The sequence below is a fragment of the Bombus affinis genome, chromosome 3, assembly GCF_024516045.1.
Source record: "Bombus affinis isolate iyBomAffi1 chromosome 3, iyBomAffi1.2, whole genome shotgun sequence".
Classification (NCBI taxonomy): domain Eukaryota; kingdom Metazoa; phylum Arthropoda; class Insecta; order Hymenoptera; family Apidae; genus Bombus; species Bombus affinis.
The window spans coordinates 4851005-4866507 of record NC_066346.1 but is presented as its reverse complement, the minus strand read 5'-3'; the positions used below and the strand labels follow the sequence as shown (position 1 = coordinate 4866507).

Genomic DNA, 15503 nt, shown 5'->3' with positions numbered 1-15503 from the left:
GTACAGTATGAAAGTTATAACTGCTCGAGTTATGTATAGATCACGAGCATTATTAGCTAGACTACTTAATCGCGACGGTGTTCGAGTTAATCTTAGACTATTACTTTGTACTCTCATAATCGTTGCACGACAGAAAAACAGCGTTATCAAGGTGGCTATTAAGGTGATGATTACGTATTGTAATCAATAACAGACTTGGATAAACAACGATTAGAAACGTACATTGTATATAGATACATATTCGGAGTTTGTATCAATCATTTGGTTAATAAATGGCCGTTCTGTTTGCCAAACTATAAAAATCGAACATATCGGTATGGGTAGCATGCAATTGGAGTACTCCACACTTTTATTTCCAATCTTGACTAATTATTCATGAACATTTCTAGCAATCGGAAAATTTCATCTTTTAAATCGATTTAAATTCATCCATCATCATCTGATTCATTTTATTTTCCTTCTTCCAAATGTAATAATCAACTATTCAACTAATCAATTATATTCTATAGCACATCCCTCGCATTCTTCAACCGATACAGTCGGAATCGGCAATTAGAGTCACGCGTTGCCAGCTAGATTGACGTTATTACAGAGACAGAGAGTGGTGATCGGAAACGGAAGGAACCACGGGCTATTAATTACGCATTGTCTCCCGTACGTGTCCCGTAAACCGATCTACTTTCGCCGGCCAGGGACGAAAGGCTGTGGTGCCGGCTGCGATCTACCGTGTCGTTCGATAAACACTTTATTTCGGGTCGTGTCGAAACGTTGCGGTGGTGTGCCGCATGCCGTGCACCACCTAAAAATACACGACTCCGCGGACCAGCCCTATCCCCCTCTGCACTCTCATCGAAACTGCACTCGAAAATAACTTTCAGAAACACCTGGCACCTCGGCCTGTCTATTCTGCACGTTTCGATCTCGCCTCCTCCTCTCCCCGTTATTCTCTCCTTCTCTTTTTGCCCTCGCAACGATTTTTCCACCAACGAGCGCACCTGTCCGACGATTTTCACTTGCCTCTAATCCCCACCACGGACAACAGGCCTTTGAAAACTTGAATTCACCCCGGAGACTTCTAATAGGAGGGTTTGCCGGATAACATGCAGGCACCGGACCAAGGGGGCCATTTAAAGGAAGCAACGAATTTGACGCGCATCGTCGTCGTTCTACGAACTTGTCTATGGTTTCGTCTACACGAAGGTGACGTTACGTCACGTCATCGTGTCTGGTTATTTCGTTCGAACGAAATCGGATTTGTCACGGCGTGATGTATTTGATGTGCTTTTCCCTCTTTCTCTCTCTCTCTCTCTCCTCTTTAACCATCTCTCTTTCTCCTCTCCTCCCTTCTACGTCTTTAACTTTCTCTCTTTCTCTCTCTCTCTCTCTCTCACGTAGCTTTGCGAATCCATTAGTCTGTTGATTCTGATAAGATTACGCGAAGATTTCGATTATTTACATTCTTCGAGCGACTTGTACCTTGAAACGGGAAAAATTTCCGACACGATTTCGATTTCGTGCGCGTGCAAAAATCCCGCGATCCTTATCGGATGCTTAATTCTTTCGAGATAGACTTGTGGAGTTAAATCTCGAGTATACATGTCGTTAGTTTTGTGTGTTTTTGAGAAAAAGAAAAAAATATACTGGTATCGCCCAACGTGGGGCTCGAACCCACGACCCTGAGATTAAGAGTCTCATGCTCTACCGACTGAGCTAGCCGGGCTACCTTGGGAATTGGAAACACGTTCAATCGGAAATTGTTGGCGAACTTATCTGCAACTTGGAATTACTCATCGAATTTTATAGTCTTGATAATTAATATTTGATGTGTTTGCGGAGGTTTACGCGAGGAATTAAGGAATTAATAATGGTAGAGATATCGATGGTAATTAGAAAAGTCGTTGGCGCAAGATTCAATACATTCTACACACGCGGATATGTAATTACGACTAATTATATCTATTCTCTTATCGCCCAACAAATAATCAAATGAATAAGATTAGAGAATCGATAATATTGCTCTTATCACGATCAATTGAAAGACTCATTATTCCTTATTTAATGTCATTTAAAGGTTGCTTCTTGTTGTTAATGTTAGAACTAGCAACAACTAAAATGCATAAAATCATCTGTCGAAGATATCGAGACAAAAGATGCACGATGGAATACGTAAGAAAGGATTTCAAAGTGGACAAATCAAAAGATTTAGGGACATCTCGGTAAAATGAATTTTCTCACGCAAAATCGAAGAGATTCGGTGTGAAGCCAGCATTAACTACCTATATTTGCGATAGGTTGATACTGGCAAGCTTCCAAGGGATGCTTGCTAGCACGTTGGGATTCTTAGAAACAGGCTGCTTCCCCTTCTTCTTCCTCTCTGTGTCTCGCTCTTTGCCCGTCTTTTGCCGCGAGTATATTCGCAGGTCGATGCACGATCATCGGGTTTTCTAGGTTAATCACCGAGCTTTTCGACGTACACGCGGACGTAGCTCGTATTTACGAGCTTCTAATAGATCTTCGATACGATTCACGATCGATAAGATCTCGCCACGTCACGCTAATTTTGCTGGTGGTCGATGAGCGACAGATATCCATTTCGCGATACGATGAGCTGCCAGGTAAGAAAAAGACAATTCCTAAATTAATAATATTATCTGCAAATGATTAAAAATTCGAGAAACGATTTAACTCATTTACCCCAGTTAACAGATGAAATTTTTAAATTTCATGAAATTCATAGTAGTTCAAACCTCTTGATCGATAGTATGTATATATCCATTTGTGCTCGTGTGTGAGAGGTCGTCGATGCTCATCGATCAATTGTTAATATCGCTATTGTGAATGATTGTTGCGGACGTGTTCAGACACACGTATACGTGACGACAGCGGAAAACTGTCGGTTTTGACGATTGATTCGATGCTTCAGTGATCTAGTCATCCTTCCCACGACAACGATTGATAAACTTGATGTCCTGTGTGTCGCATAAACAGTAATAAATTAACGAATCGCAGTGCATCGTGCGCTATCGGCCTCCTCTGTTGTTATGGCCGGGAAATCGTTGTTTAAAGCGACGATGAGCCAACGCGAGAACAAGCTTCCAACGTTCCTTGATGAAATGCACTGTTGACGTAATATCGTACGCAACAACGATATAATCCTGACGATATATGTATAATATATAGTACGCGTCACATCATCGTGGGCGTCGCGGCCAGATTATTGGAACATTGTTGCTTTATTCGATTGCAACAGTGACGAGTTACGCTAAACGGAAATTACACGTGTAATCGAAATTTTGTCATTTCAAGTTCTCGGAAAGAGATTAACGATTTTACGTTCATTCAGATACTACATATCTCTTTTCAACGAATGACGCAGTTAGGGAAGCAATATTTTTTTTTTTGGTATTGATTATCACGAATTTGTGATAGATGTAATTCCTCGTTTATCGAATTTTCATGTGATTTTTTTAATACTAGAATCTTTTATTACGTCGACGTTAAGAAGAATATATCATTGTTAAAAAGAAAAAAAAATAGATTAAGAAATAAGCGCTTAGTATATTGTACACAAGTAATCGCAAAATCTTACTTGGATTTTAAAGCCATTTGATTTTAAAATCATTGTAGTTTGTTTCGAATAAATACGCGGTTAGAACAGACTTTATACTATAATCGTATATTTGAAAATCGTTGTTCATGTGCTTGATGTGTTGCCTTATTTCAATTTTACGCTAAAGATTGTCTCAACCCTCTGTTATAACGTCGTTTATCTGTCGGTTTGCCAAAACAAAGTCAGAGATCGAGATTAAGACAGAAGCTTGAGAAAAGCAGGCTTAAGAAATGACGCTTCTATTTTAGATGCGAGTGTAACTGTGATTGCACGCGCGCTTTCTCGAGGCGCGTAGGAAAGCAAATTTCAAGCGAAGTCGTCAATCGTCACGGAACAAAGGTGGTCCGTGGGTCTGCGCGTAACTTCTAATATTGAGAACTTGACACATCGGGAAGTTAATGGCTCCAAGCCAAGAGGCCGTACTCTTCGAGAAACCTCTTCGCCTCCGCTGGACGACGACCCTGAATCGTCGCACAACCATATCACACATGTATTCCAGAAATGACACACACAACTTAAACGGAACTATCTTTTAGAAGCTTCCAGTTTTCAAACAAGTTTCAAATTTTACCAATGTGATCGCAACAGTCGTGTCCGGTTACGATGTTAATTAAATATCAAAGTGTTTTATAAATATCGAATAGGAAATAAAAATTTTCTATGGTGAGGCTTGAGATATTTTCACGAACCACTGTACCTATGGAGCGTCGTTTTGACGATTCAATTCCCCATCAATTTCGTTGAAATCATCCGTGCGAAGCTTTAAAAATTCGCCGGAATCGATACAATCGCCTGAACCGTGACGCGTTTCCTGGATGATTAGTTTGGCCCTCGTTGCAAAGCTCTGGCCAACGGTTGGTGAGGAAATTCGTTTTTGTAAAGTCTAAAAAGGTTCGTCGTGATGGCAGTTGTTAAAGCTTGTAGAAACAACGAGATGGAAGAAAAAAAAGCATGGGTTTCGAAGTATGTAATCGGTTCGCTGCTGCGAACAAAGTCAATTACACGAAACAACATTGCAACGACGAACCGGTCGCTACACCGGTCACACTCTGTCGTGTTTTTTATGCACCGGTGGCCAGTTTCCTTGAATACTCGGAGTTTACTGTCTGGTTGCTATAAAGTAACAGGAATGAAAGTTCTGGATTACAATCTAGAACCTAGAGGTTTTGTTGCTTGTTAGACGATTTGATGGATGGTGGTATAATAGTGGTGTGTATAGATGCGTTATACATGTTTGACGATGCGGATTCTTCCACTCGTTCTCAGCTCTTTTACCAGATCCAATTTCCTTTCTCTCTGCGAAACGATCTTTTTCCTATCGCGATGATAGAAACATATTTTTCCTGATGTTTTCGTGAAAGGAATATAATATCATGCCAGTGTTCGTATCTTTGTTATCAGGATACAGATTGCGGTATCGTAATGTCTTTCCAAGTATATGTGCGCGAAAACAAAAATACTAAAAACAAGGGCAACGATAATCAGTGAAGTCGAGGCTGAAATAAGTAATTTGTTAGGAATCATACATCAATTACAGTGATTACGACGTGACGTTCTGCAAACTTTCCTTGTCGAAACGAGCGACGATTAGGAGAATCCAGCGTTAACATAGTGGGGAGAAATGTCGTGGAAAACTTACGAAGCAGTTCGTGGAAAAATGTCTCGGAACCAAAGCTAAGTCGTAGACAGTTAGGTAATGGATAATCCGTTGTTCACTGATGCAACAAACGAGCTTCAATTTCGTCCTGATATCCCAAGGTTGAATACAACAGGTACTAATAGTTTAATCTTATTACTACTTTATGGTTAACAATAAAGGTGAAGAATTATCGTTTCAACGAACGAAACTTCCAACGGTGTAATTTACAAGAAGAAACGAAAAGGAAAAGATCGATTGTTCGCTGCGTTCATCGTGGACCAAGATTTTTTGGTCGACGGATTTTCCACTCCGTGGGATTGGTGTTAGCAATTTTCTCGATACTATCTGTTCGATCAAATTAATTTCGCCTCTTTGATCGGCTGCCACAGGTAAACGATATTATTATGTCGTTACTAGGTGGTTGGTTAATATTCGTTTGATTAACCCTTTATACTTCATTGGCATTGTCATAGCGGCATTGATAATGCAAAGAACTAAATTTCGTACTATTTTTGTTGATATAAAACGTAAAAGAAAGAAGGCAGGCATTGTACAATTATTAAATCGACAAACATTTATAACCCTGACCACGACAAATTTTCTGTGCGTAAAGTTGTTCACTGGTTGATTTTTATTTTTTATTTTTCAAGGAAGAAACTACAAATTAAAAGTGATGGTACTCGGTAGGCGGTTAATTATCTCGACATAAATCGCCCAATCCTTATAAAGAATCTTTTGTTTGCTAAGAAAACAGGTATACGGACGCATCTGTCACGATCCTCGACTCTCTTTTTCCTTATCGGCGCGCGTAGAGAAAGATAAAGTTCTGCAAGATGTGCGTTAATATTTTGCCACGATTGCGCCGCAATTAGTTTCATCGTCTCTCTAACTGCTAACTACATCGTAAAGCGGAATAATAGTCCATCGTGAGCAATTACACGCGTGGAAAAATGTTTGTTATTTTTATTTCCTTTCTTTTTTAACTCGTCAGCAAGCGAACGTTTGTTCGAGTCGAAGGGGTAAAATAATATTATCTTGCTTGGTTTATAATTATCCTCCGCGAAGTGACGTTTTTTTCCTGATATCTAGACCTTTCGATTTATATTCCAGCACCGATCAATGCATCGCGATAAATCATGACGCTATAAACATTAAGTCAGTCGACGTTGATTCAGCTATTAAAATTGCAACATTTTATTCTACCTGGAAAGATGACTAATGTCTGCCTATATGATTTCATATTATGAGAAATATTTTTAGTTGAAGAAAAAGTTAATGAAAGTTTTATAATTATTAAAATAAGATTATTGTAGGGGTTGGTTTGAAAGGAGTTATATGTCTATTTAAAATACTATAGGAAGTGTTCATTTCAGCGCCTGGATAGCTCAGTCGGTAGAGCATCAGACTTTTAATCTGAGGGTCCAGGGTTCGAGTCCCTGTTCGGGCGAAAATTCTTTTATTATACTTTTATACTATCAAGATATCGAGCCGTCATAGCACGACTCAAAAGGCATGTTCTGTTCATAGCTACGGTTCTTCTAGAGCGCCCGGATAGCTCAGTCGGTAGAGCATCAGACTTTTAATCTGAGGGTCCAGGGTTCGAGTCCCTGTTCGGGCGAAAATTCTTTTATACTTTTGTACCTTCGAGATATCGAGCCAAGTCATAGTACGACTCGAAAGGCATGTTCTGTTCATAGCTACGGTTCTTCCAGAGCGCCCGGATAGCTCAGTCGGTAGAGCATCAGACTTTTAATCTGAGGGTCCAGGGTTCGAGTCCCTGTTCGGGCGATTTTTTTTTTCACTCAAATATTCACTTAATAACGTCTCGAATCAATCAAATAACGTAATATAATCAGTTATTATAGTTTATGTAATTAATTAAACATGGATTTCATCGAGCGTATCAAAATAATAACCACTGTTTGCTGATAGTGTAACGCTAATAGTGCGAGTATTTCCGTGGCGTTCCTCTCTCGTATTTGCTACCATAGAATGGAACATGTTTGCATACTGCTTTCCAATCGCATATCCAACATGTAAATATTATAGTGGCCGCAGTGTAATTCAATACCGATATTTTCCTGCAAGAGGGGAAAAAATGTGAAGAATCGAGGTCATTGAAAACACGTTTGCTTTATTCTTAGGAAACGCTATAATTTACCATACTTTAGCCTGCTCCCAAATAACCGACCAGTTGGTAAGGGTTGATGGAGTTGGAAGTAAATAACGTGGCATTTTTACATCGACACGATCGACATTAACATAACACGAAATAAGTGGTCGTCTGTAAATACGATCTTCAGCTTATTCGCGCAACGTTCACTCTATTTAAATACTCGAAAAAAAATGTCTCAGTCAAATTCGATCGACGTTAACTCGAGAATAGTTCGAATTTCAAGTTTTTGCAAAATAACATACTTATGTACGACGATTTTTTCAGGGACTGTTGTTGGATCACGTTGAATCGTGGTTATCTAATCTGCAGCGGGGGGAGGCAGAACTTTTTTATAGTGTCGAATAATAAAGAAAACGACGAAACGGTGAAACGGTATGCTTTTTTACTGTGGCGAATATAAAACGATGGTGCCGGAATACGATCTGTATAGTATAAATGCAAATGACAGACACACGTGTGTTCGTATACGTTTCCACGGCGATGTTCGTCGCCTACGATGTTTTATTTTTCGAATTGCATATACGACCGATAGCATATAACCGATCGCGAATTGAACGCATCCGTGTACATGTACGTGATTGGACAGAAGGACAAACTGTTTCAAGGCGAAAATGGTCGTGTTCGTTCTTATCTAGTTCGAAATGCGAACGAAGCTGAAAAACAAGAGAAATTGTGCAAGAATCGTGTCTGTCTCTTCTCCGTCCTCCCGTATCTAGTGGAAAAGTTGATTACACGGGAACACGTAAATCGTCGAAAAATTTCATCAGAATGTTTATTTTAATATCGTCTAGATGGCTACGGTTTCGGCTCTAACTACCGTGTATTTATGCAGATAATAGATGTCACAATAAATTTTACACAATGAGATCGCGAGTCTCTATGATACTTCCCGTGGATACGTTATCGTCCGAGTCTATTTTTATCGACTCTTTTCTGCCATTTCTATCGTTTCGTCATCGTTAAAAATACAGCTAAGCAAGAAATAATTACCGTTAATTCAATGTCTTATCTCCGGCTTGTCTCGATCGTGATTTTCCCTTTGCAATCTATTTACATCGCATACAGGATTTCAGCGTGTGCATCGTACCAGATGTACGTAAAAAAAGTTATTTACAATTGAAGACTGGTGCTATTATCGAAAAATAAACTGGGAACTAGCACCACTATGAATAAATACTGGAGCTTTCGTAGAATGCATTTATTTGTTCTTCCACGAATTTAATGGTCGTGCTCTGTATTTGTACGGATAGTTTCAGTTTATTATTCCGTCAGCTGGTTATTTTTTTCCTAGGCGTTCTTTAACGATGTCGTATCCCCGCGAGTTCTTTTGTCTCTGGCATCGAGTCCGTGTACACTATGCACTGTACACATACCATGGGTGTTGACGGTGCTCCCACGTTTTTCCACCCTTCTCTCTGGTTCTCTATACTTCCACCGAAAGAAAGCTCCGCGCGCACATGTCTCTCCTCGACCCTCGTAAATTTCGTTTCTGTGAACGCGTTCTTTTACACGATACGACTCCCCAACGATGTGCATCACGCGTGTTACCACGTGGCATTACGTCAAACGGAGAGTTTGTTTTTCATTTTACCTCGTCCAACTATATATTTACGCTTTTCACCGGGATCTCCTGGCTTACGAGAAACAAAGCCCTCTTCTCTTGAAATACCAGATCCTGCTCACAATTTTCTTTTCGCCTGTAGCTTTACCGGTGAAAGTTTTGTCTTCGTTGCGAGTCAGAATAGATCTCGAACTGTTACGTGTCTCGCATGTTTCGTGGAATTCTCATTATCTAAGAGTTTCTCTGTTAAATATAAAGAGAAGGATAATGCGTTTCAGTTACGATGATAATATTTTTCAACGAATACAATGTAGAAGAGAAACTAAACGATACTGATCGTAAGTCGTAAATAGTATCTGCGTCACGATCAGAAAAAGTATACTCTAACACATACTACGTATCTAATACATGCAGCACTGTAGGGTGTGCTACTGTTCTATCAGACCAGGACGAGTGTCTTCATTTCACTTTTCTTTGAAGTTTCACCCCTGGCATTTAAAAGTTAGACAAAATTTACGACTTTCTTTAAACCTACATCCTGTTACTCCCCTATTTTACGCAAACAGATGAAAAGTCTACAAGTCACATCGCACTATCCTTTAAGCCCATGCGCTAATCACATAGAACACCGATTCTTTTCACTGTCATTATATTGATTATTCTTTCATATAAGAGAAATTCAAATAAGCGAAATAAAAAATTCCTTCTTATAAATAGAATTCTGTAAATTTCCAACATTCGTCTGTTCCATTGATGAAACCCGGAACGTATTCAGCCTTTCAGAGAAAAGATGCTCGAGGTTCGCGTATTTTTCCGTGTTTCTCGCGAAAGTTCCTCGTCAGACATCGCGATGAACCGTGCAGGTGCGAGGATTATGATGCAATCCTATTCAAAGGTACGCTGGCAATCGTGTCCTTGGCAAAGACCCGCGAAACGCTTCAAGGCATTATCCTTGAAACTGCACGATTATGATCGATCAGAGGCTGACGTCTGTCATTATTGTCCCTCGTTGCCTGACAAGTATTATCGATTACTCAGCTCAGCCACTTCTCTATTCGTTTCACGACCGTGGCAACGTGACGATCTCGCTTTTTTTCCGGTATCGCGAATCACCGGATGCAACTATTCGCCTCTCTTGCTCCGCTACTGTTGTCCACTTTTTCTTAGACGATTAAGGCTCAGGTCGGCTCTGTCATCGTAAATCGCTTGAGTTAAGAACATTTTTTGGGGGGGGGGGGGATTCGTATTTTATTTATTCATAAAACCTAGGAAATCCCGTTATCAAGAGAGAACGCTGATATGTGTAAATTGATTCGTAGAAAAGCCAGAGGACTTTTACTAATCGTATTCGTGGAATTACTTTGAACAAACTCGGTAGCTATTAACGTTAAACAGGTGGAGCTAATTAGCATTGAAAATGTTAGAATATCTGGTTTTTTTTTACTTCTCTTACGTAAATGTATATCTCTGTTGAAGCTTAAAAATAATGGCCAGAGAGTAACCTATTATTACTATACTCGTTATTATTTTGAACAAAAAATGAAAAAAATAACAATTTTCGTTTGAAAGCGATAAAATTGCAAATATGCTTGTTAGTAAAATAACGGTTGGTTAAGACAATGATTAAAAATTAAAACAATTCAACGGGTCTTCCATGCGTAATATTTTCATAAAGTAATACAAGTGCAAGAAGATGGTGTAGATTTAAAGATTCATAGAGTGTTGGAGAAAAAGCAAATGCAATTAAACGAGTAATTATCAACGGGTGAATGCACGTCATAAAACGGAAGCGATCGCGGCATTCAAATGCAAAAATCATATCGGCCGGACGATCGGTATTCAACCGGCCTGTTTATTTGACCAGGGGCATTTAAATGCATCCGAGTACTTCCGAGAAGACACTCCCGGCGATTGAATCTATTCAAGAGCTTACAGCATGCTTTCGTCGATCCTTTAAAGCTCGGTTCACACCGAGTTGTCCAACCTATTTGGAATACTCTAGAGCCCAGTCCAAACTCCAAGTAAACGTGATTGCGGTCACGTACAAATTTGTAATGTTCTTAGAACTGGGATTTTCGGTTCTTTTTCACTGTGACTTTTGGATACGTGTGATAGTGAAATGGAATATCGTACACAAATGGTATTTTGTAATTTAGATGCTTTTAATTTAAAAATCAAGTACACTTTTGTATACCATAGGCAAATTAGCTTGTTTACATTCGAACCTGATCTTCTTTTATTATTACGTAAATATGCTGCCATATTTCTGTGTGGAACAATATCCGTAAATACTACGTTACACAGATACTTGAAACTCTTTTTTCCAATATGAATAAAAGATGCGAGAACTGAAATTCTAATTTTTAGTAAAAATAAAATAACACTTTTTGCATCGTAAATGTCACTTTTTTTCTATATAACTTTGGTTATGTCACAGAAGCTTCTAGTAAAAATTTATCGAGACGCATAAATAATAGGTACTGTTCGATGGGCACCGTCATGTGTAGCGTGTATTCAGTTTCCTCCGGCCCGTGACGAAGGTCGTACTCCGATTTACGTTTCCGTTCGCTCGTAAAACGACTTCCGGCGACACCTGCGCTCCTCCGATTCAAAGTTATGACCCGTGGCGATCCAGAGTTGCACGTAAACCGTTAACATTGTGTACATCCCTCCGCGTTGCAGTATCTGTATCATGTTCGTATCGTGTTTTACTCGATGCATCCAGGAACCCTGTGTTAATAGACGCGTTAAAAAAACATTTCCCTTTATGACTATTATGGACGGGGAACATCGTTACGACTATCGGAACCTTGCAGTTTTATCGCAACGTCAGAGCTATCTCGCGAATACATGAATCACGATAGCCCGGAACTCGGTGTGGAAAGTTTGCGCCACGTTTGTCTCTCTAATCTTTGGCGCGACTCCAATTAACGTTAGTCACGTATTACATTCGATTTGATGGATTCTAAATAATAGTTTTTTTTAGGCTCAGGTTAGTCCCAAGTGCGTCGAACGGAAGCTTGAGAGTTAAACGAAGTCGAGAGATAAGAAATTTACCGAGATAAGCGTTAGAAAGTTGGTCGATGAATGGGGAAATAGTCCCCTCTGAGGAATCGACGTTGGGGAAATTAAATTTAAAGAACATTTGAATTATGTAAATAAATATGTACAAAGTGAGGTTCTTATCAGAGTGTGGAAGACAAAGGTATAAAATATATTCAAGGTAAGTTTCTTATTAGAATATTTTAAAGATAACAAATTTCTATTACCTCGAACTGCTCGTAAACGTATAATTTTCGTAAATATATACGGTTCGGTTATATCACCGGTATTATCTTTTCATTACAATGGATTTCTGAAACGACATTACTTCCGAGGTATGACCCAACGCGTTTAACTGGCAAGCAGAAAAGAGCAGGCTACAGTAGTCAGTCGTGGAGCAACGTAAACAGGAAGGGAATTAGAACGAGTCGTATATACAGGCGGTCCATTGCAAACAATGAACGGTCTGTTCGAGTACACCTTGCCCCTCTACACTGGCTTTTTCCCTGCGTAACTGCCAGGGTTCTTCCCAACTCGTGTGTCTGCATTTCTCTCGTGGTTCGACCAAATTTAGAATCGAGCCGTATCTTGGCGTTCCGTTCGATCTAAGCTGCCTCTACTTACTTTTCCCACGTACTGTCTTCTTTTATTCCAGCTTTTGCCCTTTCGGTTATATTTCAGGTTGCCACGAGCACAAATTTCTTGACGTATCATCGATTTTTGCTCGATATCGACGGATTTATTTTCGGAAGTATATGCAAGACTGATCGTTGCAACCGTTTGCATTTCATCTCTTTTGTCAGAAATTTCTCGCGCGACATTTCGGCTTCTGTCGTATTCGACGCGTCTGACGTCATTGTTCGTACGATTCCTCCGAGGAATATGAATAATCCACAGAGCTGTCAAATGAAATTTCGAGGAGGATATCGCGAAGGGTACGATTTCGCGAGTGCAAGTGCTCAAGGACGCGCGATATACTCGCTCGATAAGAACGAGATAAAGCTTATTACTGAATTTTAATATCTAGATACGTATTGAACCGAAGGCGTATTCGAACTGTTCCAAGATAACGCAGTTTTCCATTTATTTGTCATGGAAATTAAATCGCATTGACGATATTCGTTATTATTACAGTATGATCATAATACGTTATATCATGAACGTTACTTTATACGAACATTGCGTCAGAAATAAAAATATCAAATTATCTATCTTGCAATAGTTCTTTTAAAAATACGATAAACGTGTTTACATTGGTTCAAGAATTTACCAACGTTCTTTACAAATACAGAATACCAATAAAACGAAGGAAACCTGTATCATAAGAAAGGAAGAAAGAAAAAGTCCTTGCTTCTTTATTTTCCTCGAAATTGTCTAGCTTTTCTGAGTAACCGCGTAAAATACGGTTCTTCGTGGATAGCATAAAAGGGACAGTTTTCTTGAAAGGAACTGTGACTGTGGGATGCTCGGGAATAAACACGTGTTCCACAAAAGGACTTGGAATATTTGTGAGTTGGACTGTGATGGACAATTCTTCTCTCTCCGGGGCAACTGGCCGTCGCGTCGCAGTCGGTGTACATGTCGATGCACGCTCAAACGTGTTCGTACGTGTTCGTGAATGTTCGTGAACGCGAGTCAAGTACCGAGCAGCAATCTCGGGCTGGCATTGCTTGCGGGAATAGCGAGGTGAGCGGAGCAGACTGCTTGGTGCCAGCAGTCATACGTATCCCTCTCTTTCGCATTCTATCTCCCTTGCTCGTTCGGTTCTTCTTCTTTTTCTTTTGCACTATACCTCATCTTCCCTCTTCCTTCTTCCCTCTTTCGTCTTCCCGTTTCTTCCAACCCGTTTCTCCTCGCGTTCTTCTTCTCTCTTCGACGTTCATGCCCGGTGTCTCTCCGTCTCTCTGTACCGTTTTTCCCTCGTCGTCGTTCCTTTTTTTTCTTTGTTACATCTATTTCCTTCTCCTCCGGTCGCTTGTGAGCTCGGAGGTCAAACTAAAGCAGCCAAACTCGCGCTTTTACGTAATCTTATCTGTTGGTGTATAATTGCGGCAATCGTTGCACTCGCCGCGTGCACCAAGGGCGATGTGCTCGAGCACATCTAACTTTTGTAGGGATGTTAATCTGTGTGCAAGGGTAGACTTCGCTCTCTCGTGTATTCGAGGGTGGAAAGAAAATTTCTTTGATATTATCAGCGCAGAATTCTATCTTTGTCTCGTTGAACGCTTGGCAAGCAACGTATGTACGGACTCTTCTCCGTATTTTCTTTGTTCCTGTTGAGTGTCTTTAAATCGCTGTAAATAGGAATTTCCTTCTCATTCCGAATACAACTTATACGTATCTCGTATTTGAATCTACTATTTTCCTATTTGCTGATGTCGAACAAACTAATTCACCGAGTGTCGTTCACGTAATCGTGGAGATGAAGAACATGGATCTTCATTAGTAGTCGTTATTGGTTACAATGGTCACTATAATTTTCCTATATCGACTTCGAACGTTCTGGCTGCGACTATGTACGTGCTGCAAAAGTTTGCAATCTACATATCAGAGCAGCGTTGAATCAACGTTAGTACATGTGTACACGTGTTAGTCTGCATTACGTAAATTTCCTGTGGAACTTTTCCACGGTATGTTGCCGGGTCGACGAATGCCACCCGTTCTGTATGGCCGATTATTTCTACTCGAACGTGGACGTTCATTCGTCAAGAGTATTCGATTCCAGTATGTTGTGGAACTTTTGGGAAGATTTTAAGACGAATAAGAGGGAAAAGGTAAAAGAATTCTTTTTCATGAGGTACGATTGACATTAAAGAAGACGCGCGTGACGCGAAAATCAGTTCCAAGAACTGCTGAGAATCGCGATGGCCAGATATCGAGGCGAAATGTCGGTCAGTTAACGTGGCGATGCGGTGCCTCGTAACTCGGCAGCGGAAGTTGGAAGAAGCCCTCGCGGGGGAGATTCGGTAGTCTCGCGCCTGGTAACAGAACGAAAGACAGAACTGGGAGCTAATTTTGCAGCGGCGTGCATACACACCGGCAGAGATACCGGGCCCGACCTAAATGCATGTGCATACATCTGCAGTTGCATGTGCAACGTGTACACAATGCGGCACATGGCTGTGCATAGCATGAATACGGGAGTAGCCGGGTTGGCAGGACGATCTTGATGCCACGCGGATCGCATGAGTGCCAATAAACGTACACCCTTCCTATATGTCATCCTGATGATTTACGAGCCGATAGTTTCACTTATCGCTCGGCCAGTTTCACGCGTTTGCCACACTTCCGTTCATTATCTCTTGTCTCTCGCTTTTTGTCAGATATATCTCGATAATGGTTCCGCGAATTCAATTACTTCGACCTGTCTGACGATATTTTCTTACTTATTTATTATTTTCATCTTTTTGTTGCACATTAACGTTTGTTCGTTTTTCGTGCGAAGGTCATGCTTGAAAGTAATTGATCACCGTAA

General features: G+C 40.3%; 1 protein-coding gene, 1 long non-coding RNA gene and 4 other non-coding genes across 10 annotated transcripts in view; 4 read left to right on the top strand and 2 right to left on the bottom strand.

Moving 5' to 3' along the window:
- LOC126914004 (sestrin homolog) overlaps positions 1 to 15503 on the top strand; it is a 147946-nt gene that overhangs the window by 77653 nt on the left and 54790 nt on the right. The window lies entirely within an intron of this gene.
- Positions 1648 to 1720, bottom strand: Trnak-cuu (transfer RNA lysine (anticodon CUU)). The gene has a single exon. It is a non-coding gene; the product is annotated as a tRNA-Lys (tRNA).
- Positions 6624 to 6696, top strand: Trnak-uuu (transfer RNA lysine (anticodon UUU)). The gene has a single exon. It is a non-coding gene; the product is annotated as a tRNA-Lys (tRNA).
- Trnak-uuu (transfer RNA lysine (anticodon UUU)) lies at positions 6795 to 6867 on the top strand. Its single transcript has one exon. It is a non-coding gene; the product is annotated as a tRNA-Lys (tRNA).
- On the top strand, positions 6965 to 7037 carry Trnak-uuu (transfer RNA lysine (anticodon UUU)). Its single transcript has one exon. It is a non-coding gene; the product is annotated as a tRNA-Lys (tRNA).
- LOC126914125 (uncharacterized) lies at positions 11128 to 12508 on the bottom strand. The gene is made up of 2 exons (XR_007709571.1): positions 12256 to 12508; positions 11128 to 11716 (listed from the first exon to the last, which is right to left on the bottom strand). It is a non-coding gene; the product is annotated as an uncharacterized LOC126914125 (long non-coding RNA).